Source organism: Callospermophilus lateralis, chromosome 6 (assembly GCF_048772815.1).
Source record: "Callospermophilus lateralis isolate mCalLat2 chromosome 6, mCalLat2.hap1, whole genome shotgun sequence".
In the NCBI taxonomy this organism is placed as follows: Eukaryota; Metazoa; Chordata; class Mammalia; order Rodentia; family Sciuridae; genus Callospermophilus; species Callospermophilus lateralis.
The window spans coordinates 139984345-139999466 of record NC_135310.1 but is presented as its reverse complement, the minus strand read 5'-3'; the positions used below and the strand labels follow the sequence as shown (position 1 = coordinate 139999466).

General features: G+C 41.5%; 1 protein-coding gene across 1 annotated transcript in view; it reads right to left on the bottom strand.

Moving 5' to 3' along the window:
• The window catches only part of LOC143400898 (serpin B6-like), a 32233-nt gene that overhangs the window by 16621 nt on the left and 490 nt on the right, over positions 1-15122 (bottom strand). The window lies entirely within an intron of this gene.

The following is a 15122-nucleotide window of genomic DNA, read 5'->3' as shown; positions in this document are numbered from 1 at the left end:
TACCCTGGCCCTGAGGGTACTCTGGGAGACAGATATTGACAGATTGAAACTTGTATTATAGTAAGGAGGTCTTTGTCAAACTAGGTGGCCCAGTAGGATCCTTGTTGGATCAAACTCAATGCTGCCCTTGACACAATCTCCTTGAACATGGTGTTTGGATTTGACACAAAGGGCAAACAGTTTAATTTCAAATTGCAGGCTTGGGCATTCGAATGACAACAGAATGAGGCACAGATAAACATGTTCATTATTCCTCCTTGGTGGAAGATGGTCAGAAAATTTGTATCCTTTTAAACAAAGATGGGCAGATCACTTTTTTGATATCTACCTGTTTTAGTTCATTTTCTGTTATTTGAACTGAATAGCTGAGTCAGGGATTTTTATAAAGAATAGGAGTTTACTGAGCTCATGGTTCTAGAGCCTGAGAGGTACAAGGTAGAGGGACTTTATCCAGTGATGATCTTCTTGCTAATGGGGACTCTCTGCAGAATCCTGATGAGGATGTGTAGGGGGCACATACAAGAGACACAGCCAAACTGGCTTTTATAACAGATCCATTAATCTATGAATGGATTAATCCATTTATGGCAGACATTTCATGACCCAATCACCTCTTTTTTTTAAAGAGAGAGAGAGAATTTTTTTAATATTTATTTTTTAATTTTCAGCAGACACAACATCTTTGTATGTGGTGCTGAGGATCGAACCCGGGCCACACGCATGCCAGGCGAGTGTGTTACCACTTGAGCCACATCCCCAGCCCCCCAATAACCTCTTGAGGGTCCCACCTCTTCATATCTGACACTAGGGATGAAGTTCAGCATGGGTTTTGGTAGGGACAATCAAAGCACAGCAACACTCCACCCTGATGTAGTAGAACCCCAGTCCCCCAGCTCCTGTTGCAACAATAGCTCGGGTCCAGTGAGGGTTCTATTTTCCAGTAGCCACTGTGGCTTCCACTCTGATCTCCAAGTAGTACACTGACCTTTTTGTTTCCCAGGGCTATGATCGCTTCCAAAAGCAACATAAGATTAGAAGGACTCGGGGAATTCTTATCCTCTGAGTTATCAAGTAATCTGAGACACAGCCCTTTAGTTCACTTGCAATGTTGTTCTTTGGATAATTTGATGTTTTCTCAATGACTTTAATATATAAACGAGTTTGTGTTGCTGAAGTGATATCAGTGACTCATTGAGTGTGGTGTGACTAACTGTTTCATTCATTCCAGACTTTTACTGAGCATTTAATATATAGATCAGGAGCTACAGTTAGGGGCTGGCCCTAGGAAGGGAAAAGACACAGTCGCTGACCTGAAGATATCAGACAGATGTGCAAACAGATGAAATAGAACTACCATAATGGTGCTGAGTATAAGGGGCAAGAACAAATTAAAGGAGAAACAATAATGCCAACTGGGAGGAACCAGAGACCTTAACCAGAGTTGAGAACTGAAAAATGAGGATGAGCTGATCAGGTAACACATAGGAGGGAGGTGTTACAATATCTAGGAGACTGGAAACCCATCCAACATATCTTGTATTTGAGGACACAAATAACTTATATCATTAAATGTAAAGTGGTTTAAACCTACATCTACAAAGGGCCTTATATTCAGTAAGTCATACCAATGCATGTGTGGATGTTCTTGCAGGGACAGCTGAATCAGATGCTGAAATCCTCCAGTAATAGTCTTGAAATGACCAGGTTTGCGGGACAATGAGGGTGGAGGTTGCTGTTGCTTGGTGGCCTGGGAGTGGCCCAAGAGCAGGGAAGTGGACTTAGGCCTCCCCAACCCTGTATTGGAGGGAACAGAATGTGTGACTTCTGTTGAGTGACTTCTGCAGGGGAAATGGGATTCCAGAGAGAGGATACAGTACTCCAGGAAAACCAGGGGCAGCTATAGGGAGAGTTAAAGGGCTGAGTAAGAGCTGAGTCACTGGGCATGGGCCTGGGAAGGGCTCACATGGCCTGGGTTGCCGGGTCAGACACAGAGAGAACATGGCTTCGACCCACTGAAAGCCACAGACACCTCCCAATGGGTCTAAGCCCTGCAGGAACCCAGGTCAACTCCTGACCCCCACCTTTACAGGGTGCAGGAGGAGCTGGGAAGAGACCCCAGGGTCCTTTGGCCATAGCCCAATCCCGGAGGACTCTACCTCTGCTTTGTGTCCTGGCACCAGCTGCGTGCCCATGCCCAGGCTGGCAGAAGCCCAACCCTCAGCGCCCTACCTTTGGCATCTCGGGTGCGCTTGGGTGCTAGGCGAGGAGTCCTAGTCCGACGAGCGTGCCACCGAGTCCTCTCCAGTGCATCTGAATCCCAGCTCCTCATGCTGAGAAGAGCCAGGGAGGACCTGGCTGGGGACCAAGGTGGACAGAGCTGGGGATTTGGGGATCATAGGGCTAAGGCCCTGGTGGTGGGGCTAAGGGGTGGAGATCGGCAGGGGTGGCAAGGGTGTATGAGGCTGGGCCCTAAGGGTAGGATTGGGGCCAGGGAGGATGGCCAGAGGCACAAAAGGTCTGAGGCCCTGTGGGATGGGCCCAGGAGCTCTTGGGGTTGAGGCTCAGAGGAATGTGGCTGGGGACAGGGTCAGGAAGAGCTGGAGTCCAGGGAGCTAGGACCTGTGGGGAGATGGCCTGAGAGAAGGATCCTTGGGAGGATGAATCACCTGGGGCCCAGGGTGGGCACAGAAGAGGGTCAAGTGAGACACTGTGTGTGTACCCTGTGGTGGCCTATTTGCTACTTTCTTGCCTCAGCACCGTTTCCTTCAAAGCACCAGCTGCCTAGCAGTTTTATCTGTCCATTCTCGGTTTTCACTGGACGGTGATTTCCAGGACAAGGTGCCAAGTTTGCTAACGTCCCCCACTACTGCAGCAGTGCTAGAGTCGCCAAGTATCCAGAAGGCTGGGAGGAAGGTCAAGTTCAGGAAGCTGGAAAGCCCCTGGAAAATCCAGGCCTGGCCCTCAGGGTGGGAAGCCTATGCACAGGGCCCCCCTCCCCAGCCCTCCTGGGGCCAAGGTCAGCATCAGGTGCTGGCATTGGCTGTGCCCGAGGTGTCACAGGAAGAGAAACTTCACATCGCATCTGAACTGCTGGTCCACTCCAATTTGCCCTTTCAGACCATTGCTAAGAACCCCTGATTTTGCTAAGGCACTACCCGTAGATAAGTCAGAGCCACAAGTCACACTAACATTGGGTCCCATGTTTAGTCTGTGCTTGCAGAAGGCCTTCTTAAGACAGGCTCTCAATCGTCACTCCAATTTTTTATTAGATAATTGAGATCTTCCCTCCACCTTAGACCATTTTTACAGCAGTTTCCAAAATAACACAAGATAAAAATAATCAAACTTCAACAGGAAAGTTTCCAGTATCAGGTGCAGACCTTTAAAATGTTGTATGCATGTTGCAGATTTGCTAGTCAGTCACTTTAGTGTACTCTTCTCAAAGTGTGCCAAATAAATATGGCAAAGCTTTACTCTTCACCTTGGTTGGAGAAACAGACCTCACATTTCTGATCTTCCTGTCTGGCTGCTGAGGTCTCTACCTGGTGAAGGTGTTCCTGCACCCGCTGTCTGACAGGGTCACAGCATGGGGGATGCAGTGGCAAGGCCGCACCATCTGGAAACCGGAACCATTAGGAATGTTAAGTGTTTTGTTTGTGATACTCATGATATGGATAACAGGGCATATGTCAATCATTAATAAAAGTATGTATTGCCTGAGAGTGCAGGAAAATTCCTAGAATGAGACTAAGGATACAATTGAGATATGCCATGAAGTGCATTTCAGTGTCTCTCAGGATACAAACAATGGTGTTATTCCTCAAGCCTAAGCAACAAGAAATATTTATCTCATGGTTAACAATTTACTCTAGCCCCACCCCCAACCCCATCCTAAAGCCACAACATTTACAGTAACATAGCTACAGAAAAACAATTGCTGTGCCAACGGTACAAGGACCGCCATATGTAGCCTATGGTATCCCCTTGAGGACAAGAGGCTAATAAAAATACATTCTCAAACCAATAGACCCTCATTTGCTTTATGCAGAAACTTATGATGAAAATGGAAAACACAGTTAATATAAATAACAAATGGGTTGAGGTGTAAATCCTGCCTTTAGTTAAAGATTACAAAGACATGAGAATTGGTGTGCTTTGACCAAGGATCCAGGAAGTTCTTTTAGAAAGCAGTTGAATAGATCATATGATAAAAGGAAATTACCTTGGAAATTAAAATAGAATAATGTAAAATTAACATAGATATATTTTAGAGGCACTTCAGAGTAGTAGGCTTTTAAATAATAGACTTTCACTACTTTAAGTGTATTTAGGTTAGAAATAAGAAAGCTTACCAATAATTATAAGTATGCTTTAAAGTTAAAGGTTAATTGAATAATTATAGGTATGCTTTAAAGTTAGAAGTGAATAATGGTCAGGAGTCATGTAGTCTATTTGCATTGCCTAGCACCTAGTGATGGAGGTGAAAACCTAAAAGCTTAATCATGATTGACTAAGGTTACAGAAAAATATTTTGAACAATGTACTCAAAATCTTAGGTAATCAATGTATGTCACAAAAGTTGTAATTCCTGAAAATTATGTAAATCCAAAAAGTTTCGGGCTTTGAAGTTATCCATTAACTACCTGAAAAAACACCTGTAAAACAGGTATAAAAATAAAGGTCCCTCCAGGGACAGGGAGATGACTTCTGGAGATTGCTCCTAACTTGCAACCTGTCGTCCCAACTCTTCTTCTTTCGCCAGATGCCACTCCTCCTTCAGGACCACCCTGGACCCTCACTCCCCCGGCAGGGGCTGGACCTCGGCATCTACCTAAGCACTCTGGGTGATTACACGACCTGAGGGCCCCAGGGAATGATGGAACTGGCCCAGGGTTTTCCTGGAGCTCTCTCCATCTTTTATAGCAGTATTCTGTGAATGTTTGGATCAGTCATACAGTTGAATTGATCCCAGCTTTCCATTTAAGACAAACAGACAGATAAACCCCTTTTATTTATTCATTTATTTTGAGCACTCTTAGGTCCACAGCAAAATGAAGAAGGGAGAGATTTCCCACATCCCTTTTGTCCCTCCCCCACTGCCAACATCCTCCACCCCAGAGTGGTACATCATTGTTAAAGTGGATGAACCTACATTGGCACATAATTGTCAGCCACAGTTTGTAGCAGCTTTCTGTCTTTTTAGTACTTGCTGGGAGGTTTTCTGGCCCACCAGAGCTTCCCTTCTTTTTTCCCGTGGGATTAGCAATCATGTATGTTTTGAAACGTTTTCTGTTTCAAGGGATGTGGATGGGCTTCACACAGTTCTGTTACCATCTTGCAACAGAATGTTTCCACAAGGTTCTTAATTACATAAATGTGAGCCTCTCCTCTTCCACATGGATCTCAGCACAGAGGACTGCTCTACATACACTTTAAAAGTGCTGCAAACACAATATGTGTCCTTGTAACAAAATCAAGAAATCCAGACTTGCAGAAAGAGTGAAATTTCCCTCTCCTTTCTCCCCCAGACACCCGAGTGTTCGTTAAGATATGTATTTGTAGAAACATCTACATCTGTATAATATTTTACAAAAATAAAACTAGACTATTTTTAAAGAAGAGTTGGAATCAAAAACAAAAACAAACAAAAAACAACACCAGTAGCAAGTGAGATCCCTTCTGACACAACCCTGAAATAGTTTTACTTTCCACTGGCAACAAATGAGTTTACAGAGAATGATTATCATCCACTGTGACCCTCAAAAAAAAAAAAAAAAAAAAAAAAAAGAACATTAAAGAAAATAGGAAAGAAAAAAGAAAATATGCACATAACAAACAAAAAGACAGGCTATATACATTTGTACTAATGGAGGAGAAAATGTAACACCAACAAAATGCCCCCACTTAGTCTCTTGGTTTGAAAACTTTTTAAATAAAAATAAAAATATGTATGTACATAAACACATGTATTCATATATGTATACATTCATATACATAAAACATATAAATAAGTATGCATAGATACATATGAATGCACATGCACATAGCCTCAGGATGACTGCAACTTATTTTGCAGTTTTTTTTTTTTTTTTTGCACCAGCTCCCTGTTAGAATCTGATTCCCTCATTTCTTTGTAAGCTCCGCGACTCCAAGAGAACTGGTGGCTAGGGTACTTTTGTTAGGCAGTGACTTCCCTGTGCCCCAAACAGTGACTGACACAGTAAAATGACTGCCTGAATGAATCTTACTGATCAAAAGCTTCTAGTGTCTTTTTTTTTTTTTTTTTAAGTTTGTTGAATTTAATGTAGCATGTCTAAAATCTTATAATTGTCGGCCTCTGAGATAGTGCTGTGGTAGTCTTCCTTCATTCCAGCTTCGTTTCCATGGTCCTAATTCATTTGTTACTTGCTTCTCTTTTGGGTTCACAATGATATACAACTTTTAATTTGTTAGAACACAAACATAAAGGACTTTTTCTAGTAATACTAAATGTGACATAATGATAGATGCAAAATGTTTCTTAAAGATATTGTAAAACAATTGCCGCAATTTTCTATTTTGGGTGTTACGGACAGAATAATTCTTTAGGTCTGCAATACAGGACCAAAATTTGGTCCAGAAAATAGTCTATCTTGTATTAATTTATACATTGTCCATGTCAGGTCCAGTCTTTAATTATATTACAAGGATATGGAAAAAGAATCTAAAATAATGCAATCTATCTAAAATTAGAAGAAGAGCTAGTGGGCTTGCCAAAAAGAAATTGTGTATTAGGATTTTTTTAAGAAATTGCAAAAACAATTTTGGGGGAGAGCTTCATATTACTAAGAATATTTTCTTAAAACCAACAGCATATATAGTTACATAAAATAATTGAAATTTGTCCACTGCTGTGGCGTAACCTGTAATCTCAGCAGCTCCAGAGACTGAGGTAGGAGTATGGAAAGTTCAAAGCCAGCCTCAGAGCAAGTTAGCCAGGCCCTGGAAAAAAAAAAAAGAAGAGGAGGTGGTGGTTGAATGTGGCTCAATGATTGAGCGCCCTCTAGCTTCAATCCCTGGTACTACTACTAATAATAATTACACTAGAAATGTATTCTTTTAGCTCATCATTTGTTTGGTACTGGGGATTGAACCCAGAGGTTCTTTACCACAGATCTACATCCCCAGCCCTTTTTACTTTTTATTTTGAGACATGGTCTTACTAAGTTGTTGAGGCTGGCTTTAGTCTTGCAATCTTCCTACCACAGCCTCACAAATTGGTGGGATTAAAGGCACACACCACCATGCCCCACTAGCTCATAAGATTTTTAAAAGCAGGGATAGTCATAAAATTCAAAATTTATAAATAACAGTTATTTTAATATAATTTTTAATTTGGAATAATTTTGTATTCCTAGAAAAATTGGAAGAATAATTCAGAGAGCCCTCTTAATCTCCCAGTACAGTTTCCCCTGATAGTCATCTTATATGACACATTTGCCAAACCTAAGATGCTAACATTTATTTCTTGCTATTGACTAAACTTCTGACTTCATTTCGATGTCACTAGTTTTTCCATGAATGTCAACATAAATCTTTTTAAAGTCATCAGCAGAATAGAGGAATTTTTCAGTGAAAACACAAATGATATTTTTGAAAAGCTTCATGATTATCAGTAACATATCACTTTTACCTTTATATTATATAATATACCTGAGACATCAGGCCTTAGTGAAGATGTTTCTTCACTAGTTGATGTATATAAGTGTTAGAAATGACAATGAAAATACAGTGACCTCAAGAATTATTAGGCACTCAACTGAAATGCATAGTATTTCTGAAATGTAAAAAGATGAATCTTGGGCTGGGGATGTGGCTAAAGCGGTAGCGCTGGGTTCGATCCTCAGCATCACATAAAATAAAATAAAGATGTTGTATCCACCGAAAACCAAAAAAAAAAAAAAAAAATACTAAAAATTTCTCTCTCTCTCTCTTTCTTAAAAAAAGAAAGATAAATCTATAAAAAGTCACATAAAGAGAAAATTTGTTTATGTGATTAAAATAACATTTTAGGATTCCACCTTTTGGGTCCCCTTCTTCCTCTGGGGAGAAGTCTTTTCTGCTGTCCTCTAATAAAGCTTCTACTTTCCACTCTAAACTTGCCTCGGCATGCTTCTCTGGTGTTACACTTCAGCATTCAGGGAAGCAAGGACTTGTCATCAGTAAACAGCAGTAACAGATTGGAGGTTCCCCACTGAGATCTACACAGAGGTAAGAGCCTCTGCACACACCCCACCTCTATCTGAGGTGCATCTTTCTTTCTGGAGGGTGATGTGGGAACCCGATGGCTACTTAAACGCAATAAGTGCAGCCACCACTCTTCAAGAATCAGGTGAGAGGTTTCCTGGCCTAGGCAGCTCTCAATCACCTGTTCCATACAGAGCAGGCATGTTGGGTTCTGCCAAAACCGCTTCCCACTTTTCTGTCTGGGCCCAGAGAGCATTGGTGTGAGTACACAGTGTCCCTAATCCCGATCTGCCTTGGATGCGTGGAGGTGGAGGAAGGAGTTTGGAACAACTGCAGAATTCTGGTCTGGGCTACACTCAGATGTATTCCTAAGGTTCCTTTCTCTTGAACCCCCTCCCAACAGCCCTAAGGGGTATCTAAGGTGATCAGTAGATGAAAGGCACTGAGGGAAAGCCCCAATCACATTTGCCTCCATGTGGGCTGTGCAACACTCCCAAACCCACATCCATTCCCTCCTGGATGCTCCCCTCCCTTTGCCGGTCAGAAAAGCTAGCAACTCAGGTTGTAGGACTAAGAAAGACATGGACATGGGATGATTAGTGAAAGGTGCCCAGATTCCCCTCATGTGCATAGGAACTTTCACTAGTCTGTTTTAAAATTTCCCATTACTGCTCCGATGTTTAGAATGTGCTGTGTTCTCTTTAAGCTGCTAGAGGGAGGCATTTTTAGAATCAACTCTTCCAGTAGTCTCTCTGATAGAAAGCACTATATGCCTTATTGTAAGGGTCCGGCGAACCGTCCGAGGAAGAGACCACCAAGAGACAGCTCATGCAATTGCAGAAGGGGATTTATTGGGGATCCATTCCATTCCAGCGCGCTGGGGCTCCCAGCTCACTCAAGAAGGGAGAGCAGCCAAGAGCCCCAAGCAGAGGTCAAGCTGTGCTTAAGTACACTTTTTGGGGAGGGCGTAGGCTTTGCATACATCAGGACAAATCATCATGAGGCTCGGGAAAATCAAACAACAACTCTTAAACTTGATTAGTACATTAATTGGCAGGAACAGGCCAGGCCCTGAAAAAAAAAAAAAGTGATTGGTCACTCCTAAGCGGGGTACACATTCAAACAGATTGGTTTGGGCCCTATATGCCTATGTGACAAGCTGCACAGGGCCCTAGGCTATTAATCAGCTAAATGGCCAGTAGGGCGTTGTCTTAACTGCCTCAGGAATTTCAGGTTCTGGGTGTAGCAGAGGAACTTAACAATACCTGGTCCTTTACACTTTAACTTCAATTTCTTTTACTCTTACATTATAACCTGTAGATATCCTCACCCCCAGGAGATTCTTTTAGTATACAGAGCAAAAAGGCAATAAGGAGAGTGCACGATTCTCTTTTGCTGTGGGTTTTTAGTGGCAGGGAGGAAAGCAGTAAGGCCCTTAAGTCTGAACCCTCCCAGGGTCTCTGGGACTCCAAAACTGCTTGCTCAATACTGCCCCCTTTCAGCTCAAAGAAGACAGAACGGTCATGGCCCTCTATCCTTACAGCAGTAAGGCGTTCCCAAAATTAGAGGGGGGAATGAAGCCAGATTTACAGATAGATAGTTAGTGTAGTTAGGTAAATCAGGTCTAATATTGAGTAAAATCAAGAATGGAGGCCATTATAGAAAATGGAGTCCAGGAAACCAAAGCAGCACTTGGGAAAACTGAAATGTTAATGTCCCCAAGGCCCCCCAGCCCATCCCAAGGAAATGTTAATGAAGCAGCTCCCAGCAAACTTGGAGATGCTAATGCAAAGGCCTCCCCAGGCCCTCCCTGCCCAGATTACTCCTTCAGCTCACCTGTCCCCCACCTTTTGGGCCTTCCCACCTACATTCCATCACTGCAAGATAACAGAGAACAAAGGACAGGAATGTGCAGGAATGCAGGAAAGCTGAAAGTAGACCTTAGCTATATAAAAGAGGGAAGACCTCCCCCTTCCTTGGATTCCACCTTTTGTGTCCTCTTTTTCCTCCGGGGAGAAGTCTTTTCTGCTGACTTTAATAAAGCTTCTACTTTCCACTCTAAAGTAAGTAAATAAATAAATAAAAATAGAATAAAATTGTACATTTTACCTGCATCGATATACTAGGATCTCCAAAGTACATTATTTCAAGACTCACTTACTTTAAAAAAAAAAAAAAATAATGACACATTTGTTTCAAAGCACATTCTTTTGCAGTTTGAGAGTGTTCTAGACCTGATTATTAACTGTTAACAACATCTGTAAATGTCATGCATCAATAATGTGACAACAGCTACAGGTCAGAAACTGCACTGTTTGAAAGAAGCCTGCATGTTACTGAAAGACCCCAGCCCAGCAACCTTAGGCTTAGTTACAAAATTATTAGGGCACGTCACAAACCTGCAGACAATGTGTTTTTCAGATAATCAGTTAAGTGTGACCGATTGAAAAGGGAAAAACAGGATGGTTGGGAAAGAGCAGAAAAACAGATTCCAGGGCATGCCTGAATAAACAGGGACTAATAAGCAGGAACAGAAAAATCAGAATGCTCATATGTAACTGTCATGTGGTATTGTTTCAGGAACATAAAATGAAAAATAACTTTACCCTTTAGGTAACCTATATGCTGGGTTCAAAATAGCCAATAAGAAACCTGTTGCTTACCGCGCGCGTGAAACCTGCCCCTTGACCCTATAAAAAACCTGTACCCCAAAGCCCGGTGTGCCAGCTCACCAAAGCTCCGGCTGAGGTTTCGCTGAGCACCCACAGGCGTCTGTGTCCGAATAAACCTCATGCATTTGCAGCCAGTGCCTCGTGCGTCTTTCCTGGACAGGGAATCGGTGGGTCTTTCATTACAAGAGCTTGAATCTAATATTTTATTATCTACAGTTGTATTTACCATTCTCTTCAGTTTCATATGTTTTACTAAATAATCCGAACATCTTTTCTATACAATAGTAAGGTCATGAGAACTGACATTTATGTAATATCTAGCATATATGAAAATTGGACACCACACACCCACAAAAAAAAGGCAGATTATGTACTGCATGAGAAACCGATGCTCAGTTTAAGTATTCAAAATGTTCAGAATCACGTGATCAAGTCATGTCAGTCCTAATAGATACCTGGCTGATAAGCAAATTAATTAATTGAAAGTTGGTACCAAGCCATATTATTGTTGTGGTTTAGATATGAAGTGTCCCCCAAAGGCTCACTTGGAAGACAATGCATGTCTTTTCAGAGGCAAAATGATTGGGTTATAAGAGATGTAACCTAATCTGTGGATTAATCCACTGATGCAGATTAACTGAGTGGTAACTGTAGGCAGATATGGTGTATGTAGAGGAAGTATATCACAAGCACATGACTTTGGGGTTTATACTTTGTCCCTGGTGAGCAGAACTGTCTCTCTCTGGTTCCTGTTTGCCTTGTACTGAGCTGTTTCTCTCCACCACATCCTTCTCTGTGATGTTCTGCTTCACTCAGGGCCCAGAGCTGTGGAGTCAGCCAACAGTGGACTGAACCTCTGAAACTGTGATATATTATAATCAAACTGGTTATAAGACAAAAGAGAATATTAAAAACAGCAAGAGAGATGTAATACTTGATACACCAGGGATCCTCAAAAAAAACCATATGTTAATGGCCAATTGACTTTTTACAAATACCAACGCCATTCATTGGGAAAAGAACAGTTTTTCAATGTATCATGCTGGAACAACTGGATTTCCACACCCAAGAGTAAGGTTGGCCCCCTACTTCATACTCTATAAAAAAATAAGTCAAACCAATGACCTAAATATAAGGGTTAAAACCATAAAACTCTAAGAAGAAACCATAGGAGTTTCTTGAAACTCATCACCTTGAGTTTGGCAATGGGTTCTTAGATATGAACAGAAAGTCCAAGTAGAACAACAACAACAAAAAAATTGATAAATTGGATTTAATTAAAATTAAAAACTTGTATGTGTCAAAGGCTATTGATATAGTTTGAAATTTAAATGCCCCACCAAAACCCATGTGTAAAATTTTTTATATATAATAAAATATTTATATACCCCAAAGGCCCAAACACAGGGACTCAACCAGATACTTGTATAAAAATTATCTTTGAAGCACTATTCACAATACTCAAACCACCTAAGTGTCTGTCAACGGATGAATGGATAAATAAAATGTGGTAGGCGCTTTTTATATTATTCATCCAGAGGAAAGAATGAAGCTCTGGTATATGCTACAACATGGGTGAAGCCTGACAACACGGCTTTCAAGGGAAGTAAGCTAAGTGAAAAGGACCCCTATTATATGAAATATATAGAATAGACAAATTTATTAAGTTTCCAGTGGATGGGTGCTGCGCCCCTCCCCTGACTCAGGCAATGGCAAGGCCCTGCTGAGGTGGATGGTGCAAGGCATCCATCCTCTGGAGGAGCGCAGTATGTTTCTGGTTTGTTTTTGTATTCTTTTAATAAGTATAGTTGCGACTTCTCATATGACCATTAAGTATGAAGAAAAAAAAGTGACTTTCCCAATTAATGCAACTACTTCTAAAGAATAAATCTGTTTGCTCTAAATGCAATGATTCAGCTGTGGAGCGTAAATTGTTAATGTTTAATGAGAAACCCCCTGTAGGAAAAACAGTCAAGGAAGTTTTTGAGAAATTAAAATAAATCTAGAGAAGAAGAATTAATATTAAGAAGACAGATTAGTGCTTAGTACTGGACAACTTGCTCTTGTTCCTGTGCACAATGGTTTGGTGCTCTTACTCTTATTTGATTAAAATTAGTAGCCTCTCTTTTCAAGTGAACCACTTGCCATGACCATGACGCCGGTTCTAGTCAGTAAGTCAAGAAAGAAAAGTCAAGGTATAGGCCAATAGTCTGGGACATTTCTAACTATGATTAAAAGCTAACTAAGCAGAAACAGCTCAAAGCAAAACGGGAACTGAAAGTAAAAATGCTTGCTTATGCATAAGCCACAATACATTCTTCTTATCTAATTGTAGCTACGTAATATTTTGTTTCTTTGAATAATGATTCCTGTTTTGTAACCACAAAATACTGTGAGCCTGCCAAAACGCAAAGTATATAGGATTAACTTCACAAGTAAAGATTGGGATTCAGCACCTTCACTTTTGTGTCTGTGTTGTTTCTCCACCCCCTTTCGCTGACTCCTCACCATCCATTTGTCTCCTGAGACCCCCTGCCAGAGCTGGACTCCTACAGATAGATGGGAGGAGGGGAGAGTGGGAAGTTATTGTTAAATAGTGTGTCAGTGTTCTATCACTGTGACAAAATACCTGAGCTAAATCAACTTGAAGAAGGAAATGTATATTTTGGCTCATGGTTTCAGAAGTCTCAGTCCACAGTTAATCAGCTTTCTTACTTTTGGACCTATGTCAAGGCAGCATATCATGGCAGTGAGCAGGAGGGGGAGCGGCTGTTCACCTCACTGTAGTGGGGAAACAGAGAGAGAGGAAGGGGATGGCATCAGGGTACTAATATCCCTTCAAGGGCATGCCTCCAATTCCTAACTTCCTTCACCTAGACCCAATCTCCTAAAGATTCTACCACCTCCCAGTACACCATGGGCTGGGGACTAAGCCTTCAACATATGTGCCTTTGGAGGACATTCAAGATCCCAACGATAGCAAATGGGAACACAGTTTTTGTTAGGTGTGATGGAAAGTTTTTGGAAATAAATGGCCACAATGCTTGTACAATACTGTGCACGTAATCAATGCCACTGAATTGCACACTTTAAAATGATAAATGGCAAATAACATCTCAGAGACTCACACACACACACACACAAATGCTATATGTAAAAAAACAAAAAAACAAAAAACAAAAAACAGTTTCCTCCTGTTAGCAGGAGGGCAAGAGCTATTATTAAATGAAATCCAAAATTACCAGCTCTTTGATAGCTTAGCTAATTTGCTTTGGCTTAAGGTAGTTTCACTATGTTCCATTTTATTCTTAAATAAAATATGGGGAGTTGAGAAGAGGAAATGTATAACTGGATTATCTGCCTCCTTGCCTAAAATACCTAATCCTATTTTTGCATTTCTTCAACTTAAAGATGAAATAAAAAAAAATGGAAATCTTCAAGCCCCTAGAGGTGATGCTTGTCAGTGATGCTAACTCTAATCTCATTTTGAGAGCATAGACATCCTCCTAAAACTCATAACACAAAAAAGTCACATCTCACATGTTGGCAATAATTGCAACGATACCAGATTAGAAGGAAGTTCTTTTCTTTCCTTTTTAAAACGGCCTTCTACTAAATTGTCCTAGAGTCAACCACCATTCAATTTACAAAGTTCAAAAACCCAGGGATTGTAGGCATTCCAGCTTCCAGTCCCAAGCAGAAAGCGGCTTGCTCAGTCCACATCTGTGATTTCTCCTATGTACCACAAGGTGGCAGTGCTATACCACAGTCATGCATGACCAAGGAGCGGGTACTAAAGCTCCCTACACTTGCTTTTCTATTCCAAAATGAAGATGACCTCTAGGATTTGGGCTCACAAGACAAGGATGTCTGGTTTTCAACCTGACTCAACACTGTGAGGTGCCACTGTAGGTAAAAAGTCAAAAGAAATCTAAAACCCAAAGCCTTAAATCTAAGCAGGAAAGAACCAAGAACTGACATGGAGCACAATCAACAGCAAGTTTCACTAGGAACATTATAAATGCAGGCAAAAGCTTCTCTCTGCTCTAAGCATGAATAGACCATCCCAGGACACCAAAAAACAAGCTTGGAGAGGGCCAGGGCCCTTGGGAGGGGCCACAATGGCAGGTGGGCTACCAAATAAGGTGGCACCAGAAAAAGGCTGAAAAAAGAGACAATTAACCCAAACTGCTCACCAGTACCCTCTAAACTCCCTCCCACCAA